General features: G+C 32.3%; 1 protein-coding gene and 1 long non-coding RNA gene across 3 annotated transcripts in view; both read left to right on the forward strand.

Annotated features, from left to right (window-relative positions):
* LOC129807943 (voltage-dependent calcium channel subunit alpha-2/delta-3) overlaps positions 1-26,721 on the forward strand; it is a 100,925-nt gene that overhangs the window by 28,404 nt on the left and 45,800 nt on the right. The gene's annotated exons all lie outside the window — the stretch shown is intronic.
* On the forward strand, positions 24,183-25,239 carry LOC129807952 (uncharacterized). Its single transcript, XR_008752339.1, has 3 exons — positions 24,183-24,401; positions 24,665-24,816; positions 25,176-25,239. It is a non-coding gene; the product is annotated as an uncharacterized LOC129807952 (long non-coding RNA).

The raw sequence follows: 26,721 nt of genomic DNA on the forward strand, positions 1-26,721 counted from the left end.
TATATTTGATTTCACTAAGTCTTTGTTTAATATTTGGTATTGATGGTTTACAGAAACAAGCAAAAATTTTAAAACTGAAATCCTCTTATTGTCAAGATAATTTACAATTTACCTGTGGTATAATAATGCTATTCCGATAAAAAATGAGCACGTTTTTTTATCATTTTATTGTTCTCAAGTGCTTCTACATAAACGACTTGTCTTTGTTAGGTTCCTATCACGACTCATGAGTGTTTTGTGGTTAGAACACGGGAAGGACTGGAGAAAACAGCCGAGACAGGAACCAAGCCAAAAAATAAGTCGATAATACAGAAGCACTTGAGAACAATAAAGAACTGAAAAACAAGTTCATTTTTATTGGAATCGCATCATTATTCTTCAAGAAAACTGTGTGACGTTTCCATATGGGTTTGCAAAAATAAACGATTAATTCAATGCTCTGAGTAATATCATATTTAAAGAACTTGACTATTATATACTATTATATGCGACTACGTACCTTAAAAATTTTTTTTCAAATAGTTAACTTCCAGTTGAACGAACTGGAATAGAAGATTCAAACTAAAAGGGAATTAAAAAATATTAAATTTAATAACTTTTAGTCATAGTAGTTGGTATATAAAATATTCTATTTATCCAAAAGAATTATTAGAAGATGGAAAAATACAGAATAATACACAATTTTGAGTGCACTTCAAAAAAAAACTAAAAATATACTTTAATTTAATCATTGATCCTTGTTACGCCCAAAAAAATTGTAGAGGATGAAAATTCGCATTGTTATAGCTTAGAGCAGAATCACATTGACAATAAGATGCTCGCCGTAGCCTCACCGTATTTCGTTAATTTACGCATTTTCATTGCAATTCTTATGCAAATTTTCCATTACCGTATTGCCTTATCTCATACTCGGTGGCACTAGGTGAAAATAATAAAAAATTGAAGAAATAAAACGAAAATTCGATAAACTGTGAGCAAAAAAACTGAGAAATTAATCGTAGATAAGGTAATACGGTAATCGAGAATTTGCGTAAGAATTGCAATGAAAATGCGTAAATTAACTAAATACGATGAGCATTTTACTGTCAATGTGATTCTGCCCTTAATATCCTAAATATGATTACCACCGGATAATTAGGACTTTAGAAATATATTTTGAATTTTAGAAAACATCAAAAAACTAAAAGTACATATTTAAAAAAAAATCTAAACGTGACCCAGATAAACGGATTTCAGGTTTAGATCTTTAAATGTATTCAATGTTAAATCAAAGTTCCCTTAATAGTTTCAATTTATGAAACAGAGGTTCTTTTATCATAAAGAAAAAAACGTATTCCATTTCAAGAAAAAAAAAGTTACGGAATTTAACCCTTTAAGGACGATTGGGTCACCGGTGACTCAATCATCCTTAATCGAGCTATGTGTTGTTCTAAAAAGTTAGAAAAAGTGAATTTTTTAGACCACCAATTTTTGACTCTCTCGTCCTTAAATGGTTAAAAAAAAAGTTGGGACCAGATAATTGTAAAGCACTGTTTATGAAGCTTAATCAGTGATTAAATCAACCATATCATTAAAAAAAATATATCTGTTGAAGTTAACCTTTGAGTCGTATCGTAGAAGAACTTATGTTGCACTCATCCGATATAAGATTTTTTTTCTTAAATATTCCAGAAAATAAAAAAAATAATAATAATTATAATTGCAGTTATATGTGCTATATGTGAAACTTTTAAATTATTTTTATTGACAAAAAAAGCTGAGACAACTTTTTACGATAGGACTACATATTAAGAACAACAATTTATTAATCTAGAAAATTGCAGAAAAATAAGAACCAAATGTGTTGTTGACACTATTGAATTCGTTACTGCAATTAAAAAACTGCTACATTTTTTCAGGATAATAAGCTATTAAAAAAATTGTACGAGTTTTTTCAAAAACTATTTTTTTTCAAAAACTCAGTCTATCGAGTTCAAAATCTAAATTCTCTAAGATCTTAATCTATCTTAATTTAATATCTTCTTTAAAATCTTAATTCTTTAATCTTTAATTCAAAATATTTTAAATTTTTTCTTCAAAAGTACATCCTTTTAATCAATTTTTATGAAAACATTACGAACTCTATCTTGACTCATTTTTTAACACAGGCTCACGACAAAATTCATACTTTGATACTAGGTTGATAAGCCCTACACCATTAGGATTAAGATTAGATCTAGTTTGTATATAGTCCCTTAATTGTAAAATGCTTTGCTTGGGGCATGAATAAATGTTTATTATTATTATTATTATTATTATTAGATTTATTGAATTTATATAGATTAGATAGAACAAACGAACATTCCGATTTAATTTAATTTGAATTAAGACATTTATATTAGGGTGTATTATAGAACATAGATTTTCACTAAATCCTTCGACATTGACTAAATTTTTACAATTTTAGTAAAGGATTATGGGGCAAATTTTTCCAAAATAGATTTTGCATGAGGTCCCAAAAGATCAGAAATATTTCTAAATCTACTGAGAGAAAGGCTTTCAGGCTTGGCAGATACGCTGGATTTGAACACTTCATGTCTGTCCCATTCCTTTAATGAATGTGACCTAACCTATCTATGACTATATATGTATTTAAATAGCTAGTCTTTAGTCACACATTTCTTGGGAATTAGATCAGATTTATTTAAAAAAAAAAAAGTAAAGGAAAAATATGAAGAGTTCGAAGCCTGAAAACCTCCCCATTTTGATATTTCAAGATTTTTGAGATTATTTTTATTAGGATTTAGTAAGTAATGGGGTAATTTTGAGTCGTTTCTCTATTACGATTTTGAGATGTTCTCTCTTCTAGATGGATATAAGATAATTCCACGAAAAAATACTCTGGAATGTAGGACTTGTACTTCTCCATGATCTTCTTTTTCTCTTTGCTCATCTGAAACAGTGAGAAAATCTCAAAGTTCTAAATTAGGAATTACACCAAATTACTACATTTATTGCTAAACCCTTGCACAATTTTCTCAGTAGTTTAATTTTATTACATTTTAGTAAAATTAGTTTTTGTTGAAAATAATTATACACTGAGAAAATAAGAGGGTTCGATTAACTTTTTTTCCTCGTAACTTTAACACTTTTTAGGTCTAAAATATATCAACATTTTTTAATGTTAATTTTACACCTTTTTAAGTGTAAAATTAACATAAAAAAGGGTAACTTTAACCTATAGTACACCTACACTGAGAAAAAAACGGGGGTGCGAATAACTTTGTTTCCTCATAACTTTAACACTTTTTATGGCGTCTACACACTAGTAGATTTTTTTTTAAAAATGCTTTTTTTTAAGAAGTTCTGACGTTTCTGCCTACAAGGATAGGGGAAATTTTCTTTAAAAAGGCATTTTTAAAAAAAAATTCTACTAATGTGTAGACGCCATTTAGGTTTAATAATATATCAACATTTTTTAAATGTTAATTTTACACCTTTTCGAGGGTAAAATTAACATGAAAAGGGGTAAGTTTAACCCCTAATACACTTAAAAAACATAATATTTACACCGATTTCGGATCAATACTGCAGGGTAAAATAAACATTTCCAGAATGTTATTTTAACTTTTTCGGATTTCTCTCAGTGTAAAAAGCATAATATTTACACCGATTTTAGATCAATAATGCAGGGTAAAATTAACATTTCCGGAATGTTATTTTAACTTTCGCTAAATTCATGGATTTTATAACTGCATTATATAAACGAGCAGTAAAAAGTTAAAATTGAGCAGTAACAAAAAAAAAATTTGAAGCTGTGATATTATTATCCGAATTTTGGCAAAGGGAAAATAAAGCGCTTTTCGTTCTATCTGCAACAATGTTTAAATGTTAAATATATAAATTATACCCATTTTTGTAAAGATTTAAGTTCTTTACTGACCATAATTAGATATATATTATATTGCTCATTTTGAATTTTTAACTGCTCGTTTGTTTTTTGCCTTCCAAAACTACCCCGCATCATCCTTTAGCTATTTCCTAAATTACTTTTTCAATCCAAAATTTTTATAACACAGATAATACACAATGTTTTTTCCGGATTATTTTGAATAATTAACTGGTCAAATGATTTTTTCATTAATTAATAGCCATTTAATGTTTTAACACTCTTTTAATAAGCTTTGAAATGAGCTCAATATGTTATTGGGGGGCTATTGTAGGCAATGATCATTACTCGATGGTAATCAGCTTTTTGTTGAAGGGATTAAAATGGAAATTGGGAGTCTCTTCTATTGTGTCATCCTGCCAATTTCGCTATGACTGCATAATTGGTTTAACTTTCGATTTCGCTAAAAACAAGCCCCGTGCTTCCGTTAACTGATGACCAAGGGGGGGGGAGATTATGAAAGAGTGTACATTTTCTGAATACATATTGCCATAGTGAGTCTATTAGTGTTAGATGATGTCGCTCTTTTGCATCTCTTACCAAATTACTCTGGGGGATGCAGATGATAGCATGAGTGTTAAAAAAGCTGCGTCGTATCTCACATTTATAATACTTTGTCTGCTCCATTCAACCATTAGCGTGAGGGTTGTTAAGTGGGTGGGTGGGTGATTGAGAGTCAGACAGACAGATACAATTGTTGAGATGTGTGTCTGTGCTTTTGGGGGTGGTGTGAAGTACTACACCATGATGAAGAAAGCTCCCTCGAGAGCACGTTGAACTTGATATCTCACCATCCCATCCCCTTCATATGTTTTTTTTTATTCTTCTTCATCATTTAGTGTTCAGGGAAGTTGGGCACAAAAAAAATAGAATGAGTGCAGATGAGTTAAAATCTACCATGTGGGAGGGAGTGGGAAGCGGAGACATATAAAAATGAATAAAATGACAATCGCATGAGGAAATTTGTGTATAGAGTGTGTCTGGCGTGCCATGGAGGGATGGGAATTTGTGGAGGGATGGTTGATGATGAAAATTGTGAGATGGTGAAACCAAATCTTGACTCACCGCGTCATAAATAATAATTAATCTTCATCACATCAGCAAATATTATACAATCGTCGATGGATGGTCGACGTGACAGGGATCTTATGATGGAGGTCTTCGATGTGTGGGAATGTTGAGTTGTGGGCGGAAGAAGCTGCCACAGGAAGGAGATTCGTGGTTTGAAGGATGAGCAATTTTGAGTACTTTTCACTTCTGGGGTGTGCTTTGGAGAAATTTCTCCCTCAAATATAACTTGCCTAATAATATTAAAATAATGTTATTAAACTCATGCCTAAAGAGCTTCTCACATCAAATAACTTTAATGTTCTACAACAAAAAGTTAGGTTATGAAATTGCCATTGTGATGTTATAATTCCTTAACAGAAAGATAATATTTAAACAATTTAACACTTTGGCCAATACCTTTCTAAAATTTCTACACTTGTCCCAAACGGATAAGCAATTTAATTGTAGTGGAAAATTTTGTAGAAAGATATGGAAAAATGTATTTTATAAACTCAAATCATTTCAAATTTGGCTACTTTCACGTAACTCAGTAATAAAGGTAATAAAGCACTCGCAGTAAAAATTTTGAAATTTGGTATCACTCTTCTTGAGTGATGCCTCCCTATCTATAAATAAAAACTGGATGAAAAAGCGTCCTAGCTTTGCAGGATACTCTGAATCACTAGATAGAGTTTTCCGTGAATTGTATTTTCGCACGGTTATCAGCTTGATACGATCACTATAAAATAACAACGATTAATTAAAAAAGAATGCTCAAAATAAAAATGAAAAAAACAGATGTAAATATTTTCAAAAATAAAAAAACAATTACCTGTACTTTACCGATTTAGTATCGATTGGAACCGCAATGCAGTCGGGTTTGAATTTTCAAAACCTTTTAAAATTGTCCAAATTTGAGAAAATCGAGTGAAAATTTAACCGCCTATGGAGCGATTGACTTTTGACTTTCGAAAATTCAAAATAGCGAATTTTTCGGTAATAGGCCTGGGCTACCTCCAAGACATATCTAAAAATGAAGGAAATCTGAGGGTTTTATTTTAAGAAATTACAAAAACCATGATTCTGGACGGGAAGAAGTAAGTTGGGGAACGAAAAAGGAAAAACTTGAGGGTCATTGAAGACCGAAAGTCAATATCTTGAACTTTTTAAGCTCTAGATCGGTCACAAGTTGAATAGAGTAATTTTTATATAGAGGGAGGTGGGGCTACTTTGAGCTGTGGGGCTACATTGTTATACGATTTTTTAACATATTTCTAAAGGAAACTTGGTTTCAAGATGATGTAATTTGGATAGACAATTGTGGATCTAAATAAAATAATTTGAAGGCCTAGAATTAATTAGAAATAGGCGAAAAAATCGTATAACAATGTAGCCCCACAGCTCAAAGTAGCCCCACCTCCCCCTACTGCCCTCTGTTTGAATCTAAACAGTAAAAAAACCTCTTTGAATTACATACCAGATAATAGTCTTTATTGCATTTTTTTCTGCGCTAAAGAATTATCTACTATTTATATGCTAAAATATGAGCTCTGAAAGATTGAGTATTTTGAAATTGAGCCATTGCTGTATAGGCCTAATTATCTTATACACTAAAAGAGAAATCCAAAAAAGTTAAAATAACATTCCGGAAATGTTAATTTTACTCTGCAGTATTGATCCAAAATCGGTGTAAATATTACCCTTTTTAGGTGTATTAGGGGTTAAAGGTACCCTTCTTCATGTTAATTTTACTCTTAATAAGGCGTAAAATTAACATTAAAAAATGTTGATATATTTTTACACCTAAAAAGTGTTAAATTTCTGAGGAAAAAATGTTAATCGCTTCCTCTTCTTTTCTCAGTATACTTACTATCAGTTGGTAAATTAATTTAAAAAATATTTGCAACTGGTAGTGGACGGAAGGGACGGAAAATTTAGAACCTTCATGATTTTAGGGAAGCGTTCTTTATTTTCTTCTTTTTATTCTTCTACACTCCTTATTGCTCAAGAATAAAAAAGAAAAAAATCAAGGAGGGTCTGAAATTTTACGACCACTGTCAGTTATATCCCATCTATCCGACCAAACCGAAATTTTTACGAATACGGTTTTAACGAATTCAAGTGAATATAAAAAGAAAGACTGATTTAAATTTTGGGAGATTCATGATTGTTCAAGATAGTCAAAATTGTCTTCTGAGATAGCAAAAAACCGGCTCAAAATTTAATTATTTTCCATATTCCTTACCCGAATCTCTTAAAACTTTGAACGTGTAAAGTGGCCCCTATCGCAAAATAAATTTGAAACCTAGATCAATTTTATCTTGAATGATATCGAATTTGGAAATTACTGACTTGACACATTTTACTCTACGTGTTCCTCAAATTGCATGTTCTCTTTATTTTAAAAGCCTTTTTGGTTCCAAAATACTATTTATAAATGTTTTACCTATAGAAATTCAAAATCAACTTAGTTATATAAGTCAACATCGTGTTTATATATGTACATTTTCCAGCTACTATTCCCGCAATAATTAGAGTATACACAATTATAAGGCGATCAAAATTAATTTATGCCTCCCAAATTCAGCACCATTTAGGTGCTCTTTTAATAAACATTTGGCACACACAAAAATGATACACTTTGTTTGAGATGCGACATGCGGAAAAGCAGAGGAAATCCTAACCGTAAAATCGTTAATTTTAATTGTCAGTTAATCAGCCCTCACTTCACTGTTCCACGAACCCATTCAAATGCCATCTCCATGTGTTTGGATTTTGGGTGAGATTGTTTGGAGAGAAAAGGTGTATTATTCAATAAACTTCCGCATATGCGTCGTCGCAGAATTTCAGGAGTAAAAAAGAATCCATCCAATATTTGAAGGGTAAAACGTTTAAAGAATGTCTTATATGTATTTTCGGCAAAAATTCCTTCTTTGAAGCTTTTGCCATTCTTACTCCCTTATGATGGTATTTTTATGAGTTGTGTTATATAAATAATATTTTAAGCTTCTTTAAGAAAGAAAATTTAGTGTGTGAGTAAACTTTGATCCTTTCAAATTTAATCTTCTTCACGTAAAATTCTCAAAATAGAAAAATGGGCTTTCCACAAAGCTCGATTTAGCGGAAAACGGTAAAAATGAATCCTTTCACCTGTTTTACTATAAAAAAAGTATATAAAATATTCAAGAGAATAATGAACAGGTGGAGGTCTGAATATTAATGTCCACTTTATCTTAAGGAACTCACTAGTTATCACGTTATCACAATATTTCAAATCTAAAGAAGTTTTTTTTTTTATTTTAAAATTAAGACCTTATTTAATCTAAAGAATATTTCCAAAAATTTAGAAACTGTTCAAAATTTTAAATATCAATGAGGCTGTTTACACTGCTGCATTAGGTTGATATTTAATTGACCCAAAATCGGATTTATCACAATTCAGTTTCAATCTAATGCGACGATGTAAATATCATCAATGAAACTGCTTAGATTGGTGCCTAACACATTAAGACTGATTTATCCTAAATTCCGATTTTGGAACAATTCAATCTCAATCCAACGCGGCGGTGTAAATAAACCCAGTTATTTCTATGACAAGGTAAACTCTTTGAAACATCATTACCTAATATTTTGACTCTTGAGGACCAATATTTAAAGAAAAAAAAAATTGTTATCTACCACTACTGGTATGCTTTTCAATACGGAATCTCAGATTTTCGATTATTTTAAGACTTGGGATTAATTCCAGGCTTATGATGTTAAACAAAGTTCCGAATTTCGAATCCCGGGATACAGTTAACATAATTTTCCTTTCTCCATTCTATGGAGCGAACCAAGCCCCTCGCAAGTAACCTGCGGAGTTGAAGCCACCTTCTCATACTTCCACTTAAAATCTTTCGTAAAGAGAAATTCTTTCGTATTATAAGATCTGATACTGTGTTAAGGGATAAATATACTAGATTAGTGTTTAAATACATTTTCCCTCAGAGCGCCGTGAGCTGAGTCCGAGATTATAATTTATGAATTGACTTTAAATAATTCCATATAAAAAAAAAATAACTGGGAAGGGTTTGGAAAGTACAGTATATAATTGCACAGCTAGGATTTCAATACAATTTTTAAAGTTTTTCGATCTTTCGATTATTATCATTTTTTAATTTAGACAGAAAATTTCATACGGTTTGTAGATCCGGTTTTAGCTTTAGAAACCTATTGTACTGAAGATTATACAGAATTTTAGAGTGTCGAGGTCTTAAAAGACAACTTTCGTAGATTAGTCATTGTCCTGTGTTAATGTTCTTGCACTTAACCTTAAAAAATCACAAGAGAAATGTAATTGTAGCCACATAAGATGCCCCTAGCGCTTTTTCAAGCAATTTTTATATCTCTGACCATGCGAAAAACCCGTCTATCACAACTATTTGCTGGGTCACTAACTTCGCTAATAGCGGACTGTAGGCATGGTTCGCACAGAGTGAACCTTCAAACAACGCAAATTTTCTCTTTGTTTACAAAGAGCCAGTTCGTCATTTCTTAGCCATAAGATAGATAATTATTAAGCTCATGAATCGTGATGAGAAATGGTAAGTCAGTTCTTTGCAAACAAAGAAAAAAATCGCATTGTTTGAAGGTTCACTCTGTGCGAACCATGCCTACATTCCGTGCTAGATGATCGACTTTGATCTTTTGAGAGCTACAGTCCATTACGATTTTTACGCATTGGATGGGAAGCATTGTTTTCCTTTTTTGACTTGACTAATTCGATTTCTAGTCATGTCTCATTTTATGGTATCAGATGCTTGAATCACGTTCGTCTCTGGAGCACTTATTCTTTTACATCAGACAATCCTGAATCACCATCGTTCTCGAACTGTCAAGTTTATATGCGGACCCTCATGCACGAGTTGACCTTTTGTGAGAGATTGTTTAAGACCTTTCTATCTAAGAGATCTTTTAAGATTGATGGTAGGCTACCATTGGTAGCTTCTTATCAATATCGTTGTGTTAGCACTATCTTCTTCCCAACGATGGTTCAACATTCCGTCGATATTTTAATTGATATTGTAGATATTTCTCGGAGCGGCGCTGATTTCTCCTAAGAGCCTTCCTAGTTATTTTAGTAAAGTTGACTCGATTTTTCCATAGTAAACTTAGTGTGCTTCTCGATTTTTGTACTCATGTGAGAAACTCTCGAATAGCAGAATATGCCCGATAGGCTCCTATAGTGTTAACCTGTGAGTTACTCTTTCTGGAGGGGTATTGTAGAGAGGTTTAGTATAGACAGTTGGTTTATGTTGGATCGCCGTAGGGTACAGATCATTCGGAGGAACGCTGAAAGCTCTGGATCAACACTGGTGAATAAGGCTCTTATATACGCGATTGTCTTAAGGGTTTCCACCCTTATGCCCTAGACACACTTACGACTTAAACCGAGAGACGGCTTAGTAGAAAATGATGGAAAAGTAGTTTAACCGTTATCGCGAATATAATTGCGCTAAGTCGTCTCTCGGCTAATCCTCAGGTCTGTCGAAGCCCTTATAGTTTCTCTCAACGGATCTAACAGTTATTATTTAATATCAAAAGATGGATAAGTTTAGACAACGAGTGAATCTTAAGCGACAGATCGGCTGATAAATGCTAATAATTATAATTAACGTGATCAGCTAACTGGAGCCGATCGGTCTCCATGATCAGCTGATCGGTACCGATCGTTGTCCAACATCGGTTAATTGGCAACCATAGGGAACCGTTAGTGGCACATTTGTTTACTCCCTATTAGTATGTCCCCTTTGTTCTATTGAATTTCAAATAAAATACAAATTGCCAGATTAAAAAACTAAAATTGAATTTGAGAACACTTTCAATCCCAGATTATTTTGTGTAATATAAATGTTGACACTGTCGAAGAGCTTTTAATCTTTCACCTTAACAATTCCATAGTGTGTGTAGGTGGTAGAATTAAAGGCGAAAAGGGAAAAGCATAAAAGACTAATAAAATGAGTGACCTTTTGCCCCATGGTTTCATTACATACACTAATAAATTTGTCCACGAGAGTACAGAAATATCTTCTGACCTCTCCAGCCATTACATGAAAAATTTTGCACTGTCCCAATTTTTCATCTTCCCACGCACAGTTTTCCATATACCGTGAATCTACTAATCTTTACTCCACGTCACACTAATTTAATTTAATTGTTCCAACCCTTTTCCGGGGTGGTGGATAGCCATCACGGACAAAGTGTGGCAGGAAAATAGACTTTTTTCTCATACTGGGGAATGTAAACTATAGTGAAGCTTTTTGGAATAAATAACAAAACAGGGTAGAAAATTAATTTTATAAAATGTCATAAATCTCCTGTGCAATTAACACTAAATTAAATGGAAGCCAAATACGGAAATTTTGCTACAAAAATTTTCATTTCTCCTCCCCATTCCCAATTGTTTGGGGGAAGGGCTAAAGATGGTCCAGCTGGAAAAACAAGCAAAAGAACAATCTCCTTTTTGACTCCACTTTGTACGTCTCCTTTTCCGTTCTTTTGGGAATACTCATTTTCCTTCTTTTTGACCCATCTTCTTAAGGGTTTCCTCTCAGTTTTTTTTTTCCTCTATCTCCATCTTCTTGTTTCTTATTCCTTCACCTTTTCACTCACATTGTAACAGTCACCGGAAGAATAAATTGTGCCCTGTGTGTTAATTTCCTGGGATTTTTGCCAAAACAAGATTCCTATCCCACCATCCTCGTACTCCTCCATCTTCCACAGAATTTTCTTTCATTTCTCTGCGCACTTCTACCAATTTCTGCCTTCATATTAAGTGAAATTTCTCTCCACTTAAGTCCAAGTGTAGCGTGTGGAGATTAGGATAGAAGACCATATTTCTTCTCTTGGAATTGATTTCACTTGACATTTTCTGCTTCTGTTTCCATTTCTTTTTTTTTTTCTTTATAAACGCTGCTTTTGGGGAATATTTCAATACAGAATTCTGAGAAAGTAATAAAACCAAAATGCGGGACAAAAGACATAGAATTGAGTCCCAAATTATGTCTACTTGAAGCACTAGATATGCTTTCTATTCAGCTAAAGACAGATTTTAGTTAGGTCAATTATTTTTCATGTTTAAAATAATCGGTATTGGTAAAAATTGGTATAGGGGCAGGCTTTCGAGCTTTGCACGCAAACACTTTCTTCGGATACTATATTTTTGCCATATTCTCCAATGATTGACCTATTTAAGGCAATATCTGCGACTCAAAATATAAGTCGAACAACTCAATTTTTTACAAAAATCTTTTTATTTGCTTTTTGGATACCTTTTTATACACTCTACCTTCCCTGTGATTATTATACTTGAAAGATAATTATTTTCAAAATATAAATTTCAAATCAAAAAAATTCTGCATGTATAATCTCAGCTTCAAATCGTTCTCTTGTAAAATTTGCCTACTGCGCGTTATTCGTTTCTTATTCTGAGCAATCGATATATTTTAACAGTTAGTCTTATGTCACACATTTTCTGAAAAACTTAAGTCCGATTTATTAAAGGAATATAGGGTGGAGTAACCACTTATCGCCATGTTTAGTAAAAAACGGGAATTAATTTTACTATAACTTTTGAGCCCTTATTAAAAGATAACTCAAATTTGACACAAGGTTACTTATGTGTATTGGCTACAGATTCATGAAAACAATAGTCCTCCAATTTAACCTGGGACTACTTAAAAAACTGATTTTTATTAACAATGCAAGGATAACCACTTCGTCGCCACTTTTTACCACCTTTCGCCAGTTCTGTAACCACTTCTCGCCATCCATTTGGAAAGGTTCAAACTCAATTGTTTTTGGCAATATTATGCAAAGATTACATTCAATATTTGTCTTTCCTCATGATCATCCTATTATTACTCATTTTAAATGATTTTTCTTCGCTTTTATGGCGTCTACACACTAGTAGAATTTTTTTTTAAAATGCCTTTTTTTTAAATTCTGACGTTTCTGCCTATAAGGATAGGGGAAATTTTCTTTAAAAAGGCATATCAAACTATTTGACTATTGCATAAAGTAAACAATCCAGATTTGACAACTGAGAATCTACGAAGTGAAGTTAGCGTCGCCTATTGAGAAGAGATGGTGACAGGTGTCAAAATCATTCCAAAATATTACCACTTTTCGCCATGCCTCATTTTTATATAAATATAATATAAAATGAAATATTAATTAACTAAATACTAATTTTATCTATTCCACAAGTATTATTAAATATTCAATAGACAAATTATTTATCCAAATAGGGTAAGTGTGCCAAATTTCGGCATAGTTGCATGCAAGCGTCAAAGTTTCAAGTTTGAAATGTAATATTTTAAATACAAATTGATTTTTTCTATTCTTTCTTTTGTAAGAGTGTTGCTTGGAACCTTGTAAAGAATTTACCGTCTTTATTTACTTTAAAATCACTCTTAATACATTTTAAAATGAATTAAAATATAGACATAGCGTTGGTGCACTATTTCGGCCACCTTCATTCTCATAGTTCCTTGCCCTTCAGGAATTTTTACAATATCTTTTTCACGTCATCTCGTTTGTCGAAGCTACATTTTTTGTTAATCTTTTGCATTGTATAATCTCTAGAGGACGTGAAATGTAAAAGTTCATGAAAATTCGAGGAACAAAAAAGGTGGCCGAAATTGCAAGCTGGCCGGAATTTGGCACACTTACCCTAGGTACATTTTGCTTGATGAAAATTTGATGACACTTAGTATATTGGATAAGAAATATTGGATTCGATGCACTTGCTTAAAATATTGCTTTAAAAAATGCTCAAAATCGTAAATTCAAAACAAATAATTACTCTTTTTCGACTCTATACGTAGCAGCAGTAAAAATAAAAGTAATTTTGCGGCTTATTTATTTCATAAATCGCGAAAAATAGCGATTTCAATTTAAGTGGCGAAAAGTGGGGCACTGACGAGAAGTGGTAATTCCACCCTAATGGGAAAATATGAATGTGTTTGTACAAAACCTGAAAGCTTTCCACTACTGAACCTAGTTATACTAAAATATACATCATAGATTGTACAGGGTTTTTCTAAAAGTTTCTAAACGCTAGAATAACCCCTTTATTTTGTTTGCATTTTACAGTAGATTCTATAAATAAACGTAGTTCATGGGCATACATAGTATTCTACTATTCTATTGCATACTTGCTTTCATAGATGGCACTGCAATAATTTCTCTTATTTTACAATGACTTTCTCTAAACATAAATGGAGCAAATGTATTTAATATTTAATTCCCTACAACAAAATACAGAAAATGTGAGATATTTTCCCAGAGAAAGAAGTAACAAAGAAAATGTAAGGGTTATGTGTGCTTGAATCTTGAGTGCTCTAGCGTCGGTTGTTAGTGGGTGAGATCCAATTCAAGTAGCATCAAAAGACAACTCAACGTCGTGGAAGATACCACGAAGACCACACGGCTCATTATTATATAAGAATCAATAATTCCGGAGTACTCAGAAGAGCTCTTCCATCCTCCATCCCCCCAAAGAAGTCGAGAGACAGAGACCAAAATCGCAATGCTGCTGTCTCTCACTTTGCGTATCTGTGGGAGAAAGTTTAATGTGTCGTTCTTGGGAGGAAAACCCAAACACACACATTCACCACCTTCTTGAGGGAAGAGATTTTTCCTCCTTGAGCTTGGGAAATCCATCGAGGAAAACTTAATATGAAGGAGACACCATATATAGTTTTATTCTCTCTCTCTCACACTTTTTGGTGTTCCTTTTTCGGATGATGCTTAGAAGTCAAAGTGTGGAAAGAAAAGCCAAGGAAAACTAAATCCATGTACTTGCGGAAGGACTCAGCCAAAGGAGGGTGAAAGTCTTTCTTATGGGGCAAAACTCTGAAGGAGCAAAAATGGAGGAAGAGAGAATGAAACATCGTTTTGGGATGAAATCTGTGCACTTTTCGATATTCTTGGGGCCCTCCATTCAAACTCACACCCTGGAAATTATTTTGCCACGACACACGATATTTCTCCACCCCACAGAAGAAAAACTTCCGTCACACTCAACCAAGCTCCAAATATAGCCAAAGACTTCCCTCATTTCATTGGTACGAGAGGAGTGTGTTGATGCTGCGAGAGAGGGATTATTGTTACGATTATGATTATTAGAATGTACCAGGGAGTTGAAAATTGGACTATTTTTTTTCCTTCGAGCACACACGCTTCCGCCCCCAAAATGACTTGGAGGGTAGAGACAAAAAAAAGGATCTCTCTTGCTACCCATGCTCTTGTATGCAATTTCACATTATAAGTGCTCAGAGATTACGTTCTGGTTTAAGGGAAAAATCCTGATATGCGTTCAATCCCCTTTTTTTCTTATCCCCAGAAGAGATATTGGATCCTCAGACTGTGGATTAAGATAAACTCTTCTTTTTCTTTTCTTGCAATGGTTGTTTAAGATAAATAGTTTTTTTTTTAAATAAAATATCAGCCAGTGGAAAATAATTCTTTCCAATATGGAGGAATATTATCTAGCTATACATTGTGTATATTTCTCAGCATTCTGACAAATCAATCGGTAAACCATTTTTGGTTTTCGGTCTTCGGACTACAAACCAATTTTCCTAAAACGCTTTCCCTTTCTATTTTACTTATAGAATGAACTGAATGAATGAGTTAGTTCATTAATAAACTCCTAGGATCCTTTCCTTTTAACCAATGAAGCCTTTAACACTAAGGGCAATTTTTTACAAAAAAAAAATTTTTTTATAAGGAAAAATCCACTATTATTGCAGGCGGAAACGTAAAATTTCTAATTAAAAAATGTAATTTTTGGTAAAAATTGGTTCAACCCAAAATACCGAAAGCCAAAATCCCGAATTCTTAAAAGTGTCATACACTGAGAGAAATCCGAAAAAGTTAAAACAACATTCCGGAAATGTTAATTTTACCCTGCAGTTTTGATTCGAAATCGTTGTAAATATTACCCTTTTTAGGTGTATTGGGGTTAAAGTTATCCTTTTTCATGTTAATTTTATCGTTAAAAAGGTGTAAAATTAACATTAAAAAATGTTGATATATTTTTACACCTAAAAAGTGTTAAAGTTATGAGAAAAAAAAGTTAATCGCACCCTCTTTTTTTTCTCAGTGTAGCTACTCCCACGATTAGGGTAACATGTTGTATTTCGGGACACTTTTTAGCATTTTCAAGTTTCAAACAGCTTAACGACTTCTCAAATAATTTTTTTCTTTGTTGAGACAAATATTTATGTTCCTTATGCTATCCAGAATAAGATTCTTACCGAAAAATGTTGAAAAATGCAACATTTTTTTATACAAAATAGCAAAAAAATGTAAAAAAGTAAGAGTGGTATATTTCGGGACAGACAAAAATCGCAGTTATGCAAATAAATTTCACCGAGCCTGATTATTTACTTTTAAGTAGAAGTTCTAAACTTCACTCTTTCATAAAAATGTTGTTTAAATTTCACTTTTAAAGTGACAAATCGAAAAAAACTAAACACCGTTTGTGTTGACATCTACAAAATTGACCACACTGAAGGTTTTGTAAAAGGTGTTTATGTTTATCTGATACGTAAAGAGCTTAATGTCCTGAGCTTAATTCTGTCCTGAAATGAACCTTGTCCAGAAATACCACGCGTTACCCTATACCCGCGCTTGCGGGAGGAAAAAGGAAATTTTCTGTGGCTTGGGAAATTATTCTACACATTATCCTCTATATAATTTCACCCCTTTCACGATTTTGAGCTTTCGGAATTTTGGCTTTCGGGATTTTTGCTTTTGTTATTTAGCTGCCTCCGACTACATAAAATGCAAACAATATGATTTTAGATAATTTTTTTTTAAGTAATTGATACACAAATTGCTGTCAGAAGAAAACGTGTCGACTTTAGCCCTTCAATGACATATCAAAAATTTTGTTTCAATTTTTCGGGCACGGAAAGTTTATCATCCCGTCGATTTTGATAAAATTTTCCTTATTTTTTTTCTTATTTAAATTATAAATGACAAATTCTTTTCTTAGTCATGCTGCCTTTACTATTTCATTCGGCTAATGACAATGCTTAACCAGATGAGCTTAAAAAATGTTACCAATTTATTTTCTTTTATTTTCAAGCACAAGGCAAGGCGCGATTCGAACCAGGAGTTGACTTCATATTTTTAGACTTGCTTTCCAATTCAGATATCATAGCTGATTGATGATGATGACTGATTTAGCTAATTAAAAAATAAATTAAAAAAGATTCTAAACTGTTTTCTCAATCAAGGATATCAAAGTCATTAGCAGATTACTGATTAGTCGCTGATTAATTATATCAGCAATCTCTCATAAAGGCCATTACGCTAATTAAGATAATTTGACACTTGAACATAAAGTAGTAGTTCAGATATTCTACAACTTAACACGTACTGAATGGTTTTAGAATATTTCTGTTAAATAAATCTAGAATTAGATTTCAATCAAAAAGTAAATTCCAAGATCTTTCCAACGAGCGAGCCTTTACAATCCTTGACCTTCAAAAAGCGTTAAAAGCACGAAACATCCGCTTCGATAATCTCTAATACATATCCAAAAATGAAAAAAAATCATACTAGGGTAACGTGTGGTATTTCGGGACACTTTTTAACACTTTCAATTTTTAAATAGCTGAGCGACTTCTCAAATTATTTTTTCTTTGTTAATACAAATATTTATGTTCCTTGTTCTATCCAAGAAAAGATTCTTATCGAAAAATTTTGAAAATGCGTAATTTTTTATACAAGGGACAAATTAAAGTGGCTATTATGCAAATAAATTTCACTAAGCCTGATTATTTACCTCCGAGTAGAAGGTTCAAACTTCACTCTTGACTTTACTTTACTTTACTGAAATATCACACGGTAGGGGAGACAGGGGTAGAATTAGCCAGCAAATGAAGCTTTCGTTTTCACACATAATTTGTAATAAAATGGTAAAGTCTGCGTAATGTTTTTATACCCCATAAGTTACACTCGGATATTAGCTTTAGGAGATTGTGTAGTTCAGACCTGTAGTTTCCTTAATTTTCCTTCGAGAAGAAAATTAAAAAACTAAGGCACTTTGGCTAAATGTTCCCCGGTTCGGGGAACATATAGCCAATTTCGGGGCAAATGTAGTCACGAATTTTTTCAACACAACATTTACATTGGATGTACCAAATACTATTCCGTTTGATACTCGGAAACTCACTAATGTTACGCGAATCACTTAAATTTGTAAGAAATTACTTGAAATAACTATTCCACACCTTTTTGTAATCGAGTCACAAATGATTGCAAAATTCGCAGAAGAAATAAATTTCACCACTTTGCTGACATATGGTAACACTAGAAGGAGTGGTGAATAAGATTTTATGAACTTCCTCACCTAAAAATTATTTAGCGGTAAATTGCGAAAAATTAAAAAAAAAATAAATAGGTTAAATAAACAACAAATGATAATCATGTTTCCTCTTTAATTCCATTTATTCCTCTTCTTTTTTAATGATAGGAATGGTAGGGAGATTCTCCTTCTCCACTTTAACTTTCCTTTTCGGGTTTTTATTCTGAGGTTTTTTCTTTACCTTTTCTTCGTTTATCTACAGTACCTGCTGCTTTTCTGGTGATCTTCCTTCTTCTTCTGGAGTTCCTCCTTCTTCTTCTGAAGTTCCTCCTTCCTTCTCTTTTCTGGACTGCCGGTTAAAATAGTGGACTTTTGTCCCCTTTTCCCCACACTGGTTAATGGTTAATGCCAATTTATTGGCATCCTGCGGTCAGATTTTGTGGCAAAGTTGTACGCCAACTCACGCATTTCTTCCTTGGTTAAACCGTTGTTTAACTTCGAAGATTTTATTAAATATTCCTCCAAAACATTTTCTTCCTCAGTGGTGAAAATTTGTCTGGAGGAATATTTTGAGGAATACTTCGACTTTTTTAGTCCCATTCGCAGAGGTACCTCAACCATTTCTTTTTTAAACCTCTTCATTCAAAGAGATATGGTGGTTCTATTGATTCCGTAGTACTTCGAGGCTTGCCGGATACTTTTCTTCCCCTTCCGGATGTCTTCGATTGCATCTCTCATTTTTTCCTCCGAAATCACGGCTCGGTCGGTTTTTCTTGTGTAAGTTCTCATTTTTGACTGGAATAGAAATCAACGTCAATAGAATAAAAGAAAACACCCACGACCGAAACAGTTTTCTTAATTCTGCAAAATTTTTGTTTATAATTTTTGCACTAGCCATAAAGTGAGGTTAGGTTACAACACAAAACTACTGTAAACACTTTTCATGCAAATGTACATGCGTAAATTATATTATTGGACAATTACAAAGACCTAAAAGAAGTAAAAATCTTTTAAAATAGTACTTACAGAGTCACTTTTTAATAAATTTCCAATCACGAAGCTCACAGTAAAAAACACCTCCAATCGTTTTGACAACCGGTTTTTCACCTCTAGTAATTAGAGGTGCCCTCTGTTATTCCCCATATTGGTGTTGCCAGTGTGACAGGCTACATCTGCCCCAAAAGTCTGGCTATATCTTCCCCGAGGACTGTTTAAGTGATAATAATTATACATATAAAAGGAGGTTTGGATCCTCAAAGTCAAAAATATCTGATAATTAACCCTAATGAACCAGGAACAAGATAATGCCTCAATATATAATTTAAAAATTCAGATGTTCAATTGGCAATGCAAAAATATACACAACGAAATTACAGTTTTAGGTCGATTTTATAAAAATGCTTATAAATTGAAATATAGGAGACCTAAGCTGATAAATATTTTAGAGAACATAGGAATAGGCGTCTAAATTGATTTAGCAATAGTTTTCATAACATTCTGTTTAAGATAGACTTGAAAATTGCACTGTCTATTTCTACCCCTGGCTATTTCTACCCCGGTCTCCCCTACCCTATAAGCAAAAAAAATCATTTGCTGAAAGAAAAGTCCTGGAATTTGAGTTCACGATTTCACAAAATTTAATATAATATATGACATATTCTTTTGACTCTTTTGAGAAACTTTGATTTCCTGCGAAACTCTGAACTATTCACACAAATGGCGATTAGTTATCAGAAGCCATTAAAAGCTTTCTTGGAAGAAGCTTATAATATTTAACCTATGAATAACCGCAGATTTTTTTTAGACTTTTAAACATATCAGCTGAATCTCTAAATTGATCCATTAAGCCGATTTATGTAGGGTCCATTAAATACCCCATGTGATTATCTCTAACTATTTGACTTTTAGGTCTCGTGATGGTTAGATTGATAAACACCGTAACTCACTTATTCAAAATTTTTGTGATTCGAATATACTTTTAAATAGACGACAAAGCGTCCCAGCTTTGCGGAGTGCTCGAACTCACGAAAAAAACTGATCGTGAATTATTTTTTCGCAAGCACATTTCAGAACGTTTTAACATGAGTAACAAGCATACAGACAAATAAAAAAGTAAATCCGAAAAAGGTATATCACACTGAGAGAAATCCGAAAAAGTTAAAATAACATTCCGGAAATGTTAATTTTACCCTGCATTATTGATCCAAAATCGGTGTACATATTACCCTTTTTAGGTGTATTGGGGGTTAAAGTTACCCTTTTTCATGTTAATTTTATTCTTAAAAAGGTATAAAATTAACATTTGAAAATGTTGATATATTTTTACACCTAAAAAAAAGTGTTAAAGTTATGAGGAAAAAAAGTTAATCGCAGCCTCTTTTTTTCTCAGTGCATTTACGGATACATTACCGTTTAAGTCCGATGAAATCTGGTTAAAAATTTCAAGATCTTAAAAAAAAATTGAATTTAATAAAATCGATTAGAAAAGAGGCCCTCAAAAGCTGTTAAACTTTGATCTTCGAAAATTTCTTGATTCGAATATGGCTTGACTACCTCCAAGCCATATTCGAAAATGAAAAAATATTCTAGGAGCCGTTTTCGAAATAAACCAAAAACATGGGTTTTAAAGGGGTAGGACGGGGTGGGGAGTAAAACGAAAAAAGACTGTCCTAGATGATATTGATTAATGTTGGGAAGGTGGTGAATGGGGGGGGTCGTCTAAGATCGGAAGTTGATATGTCGTACCGTTTGGCCTCTGGCTGTGTCACAGTCACAAATTGAAAAAAAGTGGATTGTATTATAATTGCTTTCTCTTTGATTTTGAGCAGTAATAATTGGATCTCTTAAGGGTAAAAGGATAACATTTTGAAGGATAAACAAATAGAGGGATTTATATTGTGGTTTAAATCCTAAATCCTAAAGTAAATCCTAAATCACTTCTGCTCAAGCCAGATAATGTACTATTTTATGCACATTCCGAGTGCATTGAGCAGCAAAAACCAACTTAGAATAAGCATGAACATGCGATAGCCCCCTTGAAATATTTATTTGAGCCCTATTAATAGTTTTGAATTTGACATTTTTGGCAGTTTGTAAATTTGTCTAAATTTGGCTTTGCGCTGTTTTATTGTTTGTCAGCAAAAGACAGACAGAATTGTGGCAATTATAGAGAATTGAAAGACAAGTCTGATTTATTTCGTGACACACCCGTTGCTGACTCTTTTGCTGGAACCTCATTCTCATCCCCGATGAAAAAAAATAGCCACCCTCATTGGTGCAAAAGTGTGTCTGTGAGGAAGAAAGATGATTGAATGAAATTTTGTTGTTTCCTTCCTCACCCAGCAACTTCGACACTTTCACCCAATAGTCTTCATTCTTCTTATGCTCGAGGGAGAGTATCATGCAGAAAAAAAAATTATTAAGAGGATGGGTATATAAAACATTTTCCCAAGTTTGCAAATTTCATATTTTTCCCCCTTGAGCCTCGAGATGGGGCAAAAATACTTCTCCTTTTGGCATTTTTCCTCCTCATCTGGGTGGATGTCTCTATAGTGGTTGGGGTAGAGGAGGTGATATTGTGATATTCAATGGATCATAGCATCTATCAATTTAATTTCACTGGAAAATTTCGTCATGTCCATGTAAGAAAAGTTTTCATCATCAATTGTCTCTTCTATGCTCTAGGGACAATCATGTCTTGTTTGTGGTTTTCCTGAGGGCATCATTGTGATGTTCAGTGAGGAAGGGGGCTTCTGGCAAGAAAATTCACCTAAGGAGTATATTAATTTAATATTAAATTTTGAAAAGGAGCGATGTATAGAGATAGAAAAACGTTGGTCTTTTGAAGATGGATATAATGAGTGCGCGTTCCTGGAAAATGTTGTTTCACCGAGAAAAATGGAATTTATTTAAATTGAATATTTTGCATTTAATGTTAAAAATTCTGGGTAAATATTCGAATCAATTGACTTTTCTTTCAATACAAACGAAATAATTTTGATTTTGAAAGTAATCACAATAATTTCAAATATTTTTGCATTCATACGGAGAATAAATAATTTTTCTTTTAGCGCGAATGTTTAAATATTTGAAATAAATACCTCAGCTTTTGAATCAAAGATAATATATGGTAAAAATAACAATTATACATTGAAAATGAAAAACTACACATTTATATTAAATGTGCAACGGTGTGTTGTCAAAAATAAAATTTTACTTTTGATTTAAAAGTACTGTTTTATGAAATCAAATGCAACAAGCATTTATTTAATGGGTAAAATTTAATATTGACATTTTTGTATACATCCTAATATTATCTGTATTTATTTCAAATGAAAAAAACTTTTTAAACAATTGTTTCAAAATTTTATTTCAAATGATTTTTTTTCTATCTAAACATTAAATGACCAAGTATTAAATTGAATTGTGAGAAACTTTTCTGTATAAAATATGCATTTCATTTAAATGTAAAAATGAAATAACTTTGAGTAAATATTTGATACGAATGGTTTTCGTCGTTAAATATAAATAACAGTGGTTTTTACATTTACTGCAGTCGTCATAATTTGAAAAATTATTCATTTAAATTAGGGTGAAAATTAAATTCCTTTCATCATAAATATCAATACGTTTTAAGTGAATAACTACTTATTCTAATCGAATACAATATGTAAAAATAATTACATTTTATTATTTAAACTTAAACTTTAGCCAAATGAAACAACATGTCATTTGCAACTAATTTCACATTTTCGTAAAAACCCTCTTTTTTGTTTTCTCAATAGCTTGGTCTCTATGGCATCGATCACGCTCAAATTTCAGTATGTTATAGCTGGGCCTTAGAGCTTCGACTAAAAAAAAAAAGCAAAACTTCCCGGGCTAGAGTCAAATTATTTTTCTTTAAATGGTTATAGCTCCGTTTCTAACTGTCATAATTTTATCAATGAGGGCGTTTTGGTAAAATTTCGTGAAATGCCCATCTCCTTTTAACTTATAAGTTTGTAAAACTACAGCTAGGGGTGCTATAATTAAAAAGAAAACTTTCCAATTTTCTAAGTTAATTAGCTCCGGCTCTGCACGGATCGGGCTGAAATTTTGGTAGAGGGAGCGGATTGAGCTAAAAATTCTTCATGAATCTCTCTTAAACATGCCTAAGAAACTTACTTATGTTATAAAGAATAAGGTAAATACCAATTATTAAAGCATTCTTATTGATTAGGTTTTTTAAATTTTCATTTTAAAAAAATTGAATGAATTTCGCTCTAAATCATCCAAAAATTTAATATTTGGCTGGCGTACACGCACGAACGCAAATGCACGAGGTTCAGTGTATTGTGTTCTTCAAATGACGTGTTTGCATAAAATAAATAATATTAGTTTCTATATGCATTGATTATAACAATTAATAATTTGAATGAAATTTATATTTATTTAGAATGAAAAACCAATCAAATCTAATACTATTTTTTGAATCAATAGCATAAGTATTTGAAAAAAAGGAAATTACATTCAGATCTATGACTGATTTTATCAGTACGGAAAACATTAAAACGAGTCAGTCTTGAAGAAACCGCTGAGTTGAAAAGTTGTCACACAAATTATTTCCAATCTATTTGAAAATGAAAAAAAAACTAAAAAAATGTTAGAGTGAATAAGTAAACTTATAAAGTGGCAAAAATCATCAAGTGATCGACAAAGAAATTTGATAAAGTGTTGGAAATCGTTGGATTGGGTAAGTAAAAAAATATTTGCCAGAAAAGTATTAATCATATTCGGTAAATTAAATTAAATTTATTTCTTCTTTTAAGCTAAAATGGAATGTCAAACTTTTAATTATTTTATTTAAATTTAAAATTCGTCATAAGAATTTTTTATTATTTAATACTTTACTAACGATTTGTAATTTTCAATATTTTTCAAGTTCAATCGATCATCCTGATTGCAAGTCATTGTTGATTGGAAACGTCCGTGAGCAGAAGCTGGAAAATTATCACCATATCTGTTTTATCGAACTACTTTTCTTCAAAAATTCCATCTAGGAGAGACCTAAATAGTATCAAGGTAAGAAAATTGATTTTTTTTTGTAATGCAATAAGAATTACATAATCTGTGAAAGTTAGCATTGATCTTTACAAAGAAATATTGGACCTCGCATAATTTTTTTATTATAAAAATGTTAGTTATATCAACTTATTTATGTTGAATATATATTTTCAATTATCGCTTTGGAAAATATCATACTGGAAAAGTTTTTAATTTCATTTTTATTTTTATTCTTTCTTTTATCAATCGTGGTAACCGTTGAATCCGTTCACTGGGCAAAGGACAATCATTGTCTTTTCCATGGAATTGGAAAAGTGATTCGCAGATAGCAGCAGAACTCAGAGCAAACAGTAAAGGCCGTAAATCTGCAAAACACAACTTAGAAAAGTGAGCGCTGTAATAAAAGTAGACGAGGAGCACTACCACTGATCAAGTAAGTTACATTGAATTATTAAAAGTTCTTAACCGCCATTGGTGAAAAATAAATACTGTAGCCCTACAATTATTACCTGGAATTATAATTATCACCAGAATAAAAAACGAAATTCTACTAAAGTTTTGAGAAAACAAGATTCTATAATCAAAATTATATTTTTTATGATTAACATAAAAGGACATCATATTATACGTATAAGTTTTTTCGAGACTTATTGTTGGGTTCTTTTAAAGATTATGGGATAGGACTATAATTATTTCCACCACTCTATTTTCAATAGCTATTTCCGCTATTTCAATAGATACCATATAGATTCAGATTTTTAATTCCATTTAATTTTATTTTCTGTCTTTCAGATTTCATTATGTCATCGTTTATCTTTACGGGGCAAAAGACAATCAGTCTTTTGAAGTATCTTATTTCTTCTAAAACTGGTATACACAATTGGGAGAAAGCAGAAGAGCATACATCCAAAAGCTGAGAAGAAGACTTCACGAAACTACTAGAAAGTCGTGCAACACCCCATAGAAATTAATGTAATACAATTTTATTGTGAATACACATTATTTATGTCAAATAAATTTATTTTTGAAATCATAGCAAGAGTTTTTTAAATATACCCTGGTACTGTTATATCTACCCGAGAATATTATTTGATTTAATGTGGAGGAACATCAAAGCAAACATATTTGCCATTGAATCTATGGTAAAGAACATTTAAGTATACCAAGGAAATTTTTAATTTTACCCATTGTGTATTTAAATTAATGGTAAATCGTGGTTAAAACAAATATTTCTACTATTGAAACTATGGTAGTGTTACCCAGAAATTTTTGATTCTACCCATGAAAGTGTTTAAAATCCACTTTAGAAATAAAGTGCAAATGTATTTGATTTAAAAGACATGTTTTCTTTTCAAATACAGTGCCATTCAAAATAAATACAAATATATTGTTGTGGCTATGATTACTGCCTTTCAGATCAAATGTAAAAATATTTGAAGTAAAAGTCGTCTGTATTCAAATCAAATAAAACATTAGAAACAAATGTATTTCACCATTGGCTGACGAAAAAAATATATTTTTTTGATTTTACCCAGAAAAACATTAATACTACCCATAAAATTTTTCTCGGTGTTGCAATATCAATTAAAAGTGGGAAGAAACTTATATTAAGGAGTATTAAGTTCTGTCTTTTCATATTAAATTTACTCTCATATACCTTGGCTATATATAAGATGTACATTAAGGAAATCCAGCAAAAGATCGCCAGAAGAGATTCTGGAGTAATTTCTTGTGAATGTCCCACAAAACATTTCTTGCAAAAGTATAGAAGCTTTTGCCCAACACCAAACACAGTCAGGCACACGAAAGATGATTTACTTAGGAAACTTTTTGTCTTCCACCAAAAACCCCTTTTTGGTCCCCCGCTTTTTTTCTTGAAGCTCTCTGTGTGTCCCCTTGAGGCTGAGGCTGGTTTGGTGTTATAGAAAAATGTCCACCTCACACAACATCATACACATCCACATCATTCATCCCCCCCCAAGGCTCAGAATTGGGTGGGTGAAACAGATTTTTCGTGTCAGCAAAACTTTACAATATGACGCACAATTTACCCATTTCATTTGATTTTTCCACATCTTGCTCTCATACCCCCCAAAATAAGGCTAGTGGATGGGGACCTCTTGAGCGATGAAGAAAGGGTTTATCAATTGTGGAATTTGTCAACAAGTTTTCGCCATTGACTTTTATTTCTCTCAATATGCCTCATCTTGTCTTGTTTTATTTGTTCAAGTGCCTTTACTACGGCATTCTCAACGTTTTATTTGCATCTCCATCCCCTGAAACATACTATATACCTACAGTTATGGGAACAATTAGGATCCCTCCAGGGAGCTTTTAG

This window comes from Phlebotomus papatasi, chromosome 3 (assembly GCF_024763615.1).
Source record: "Phlebotomus papatasi isolate M1 chromosome 3, Ppap_2.1, whole genome shotgun sequence".
NCBI lineage: Eukaryota > Metazoa > Arthropoda > Insecta > Diptera > Psychodidae > Phlebotomus > Phlebotomus papatasi.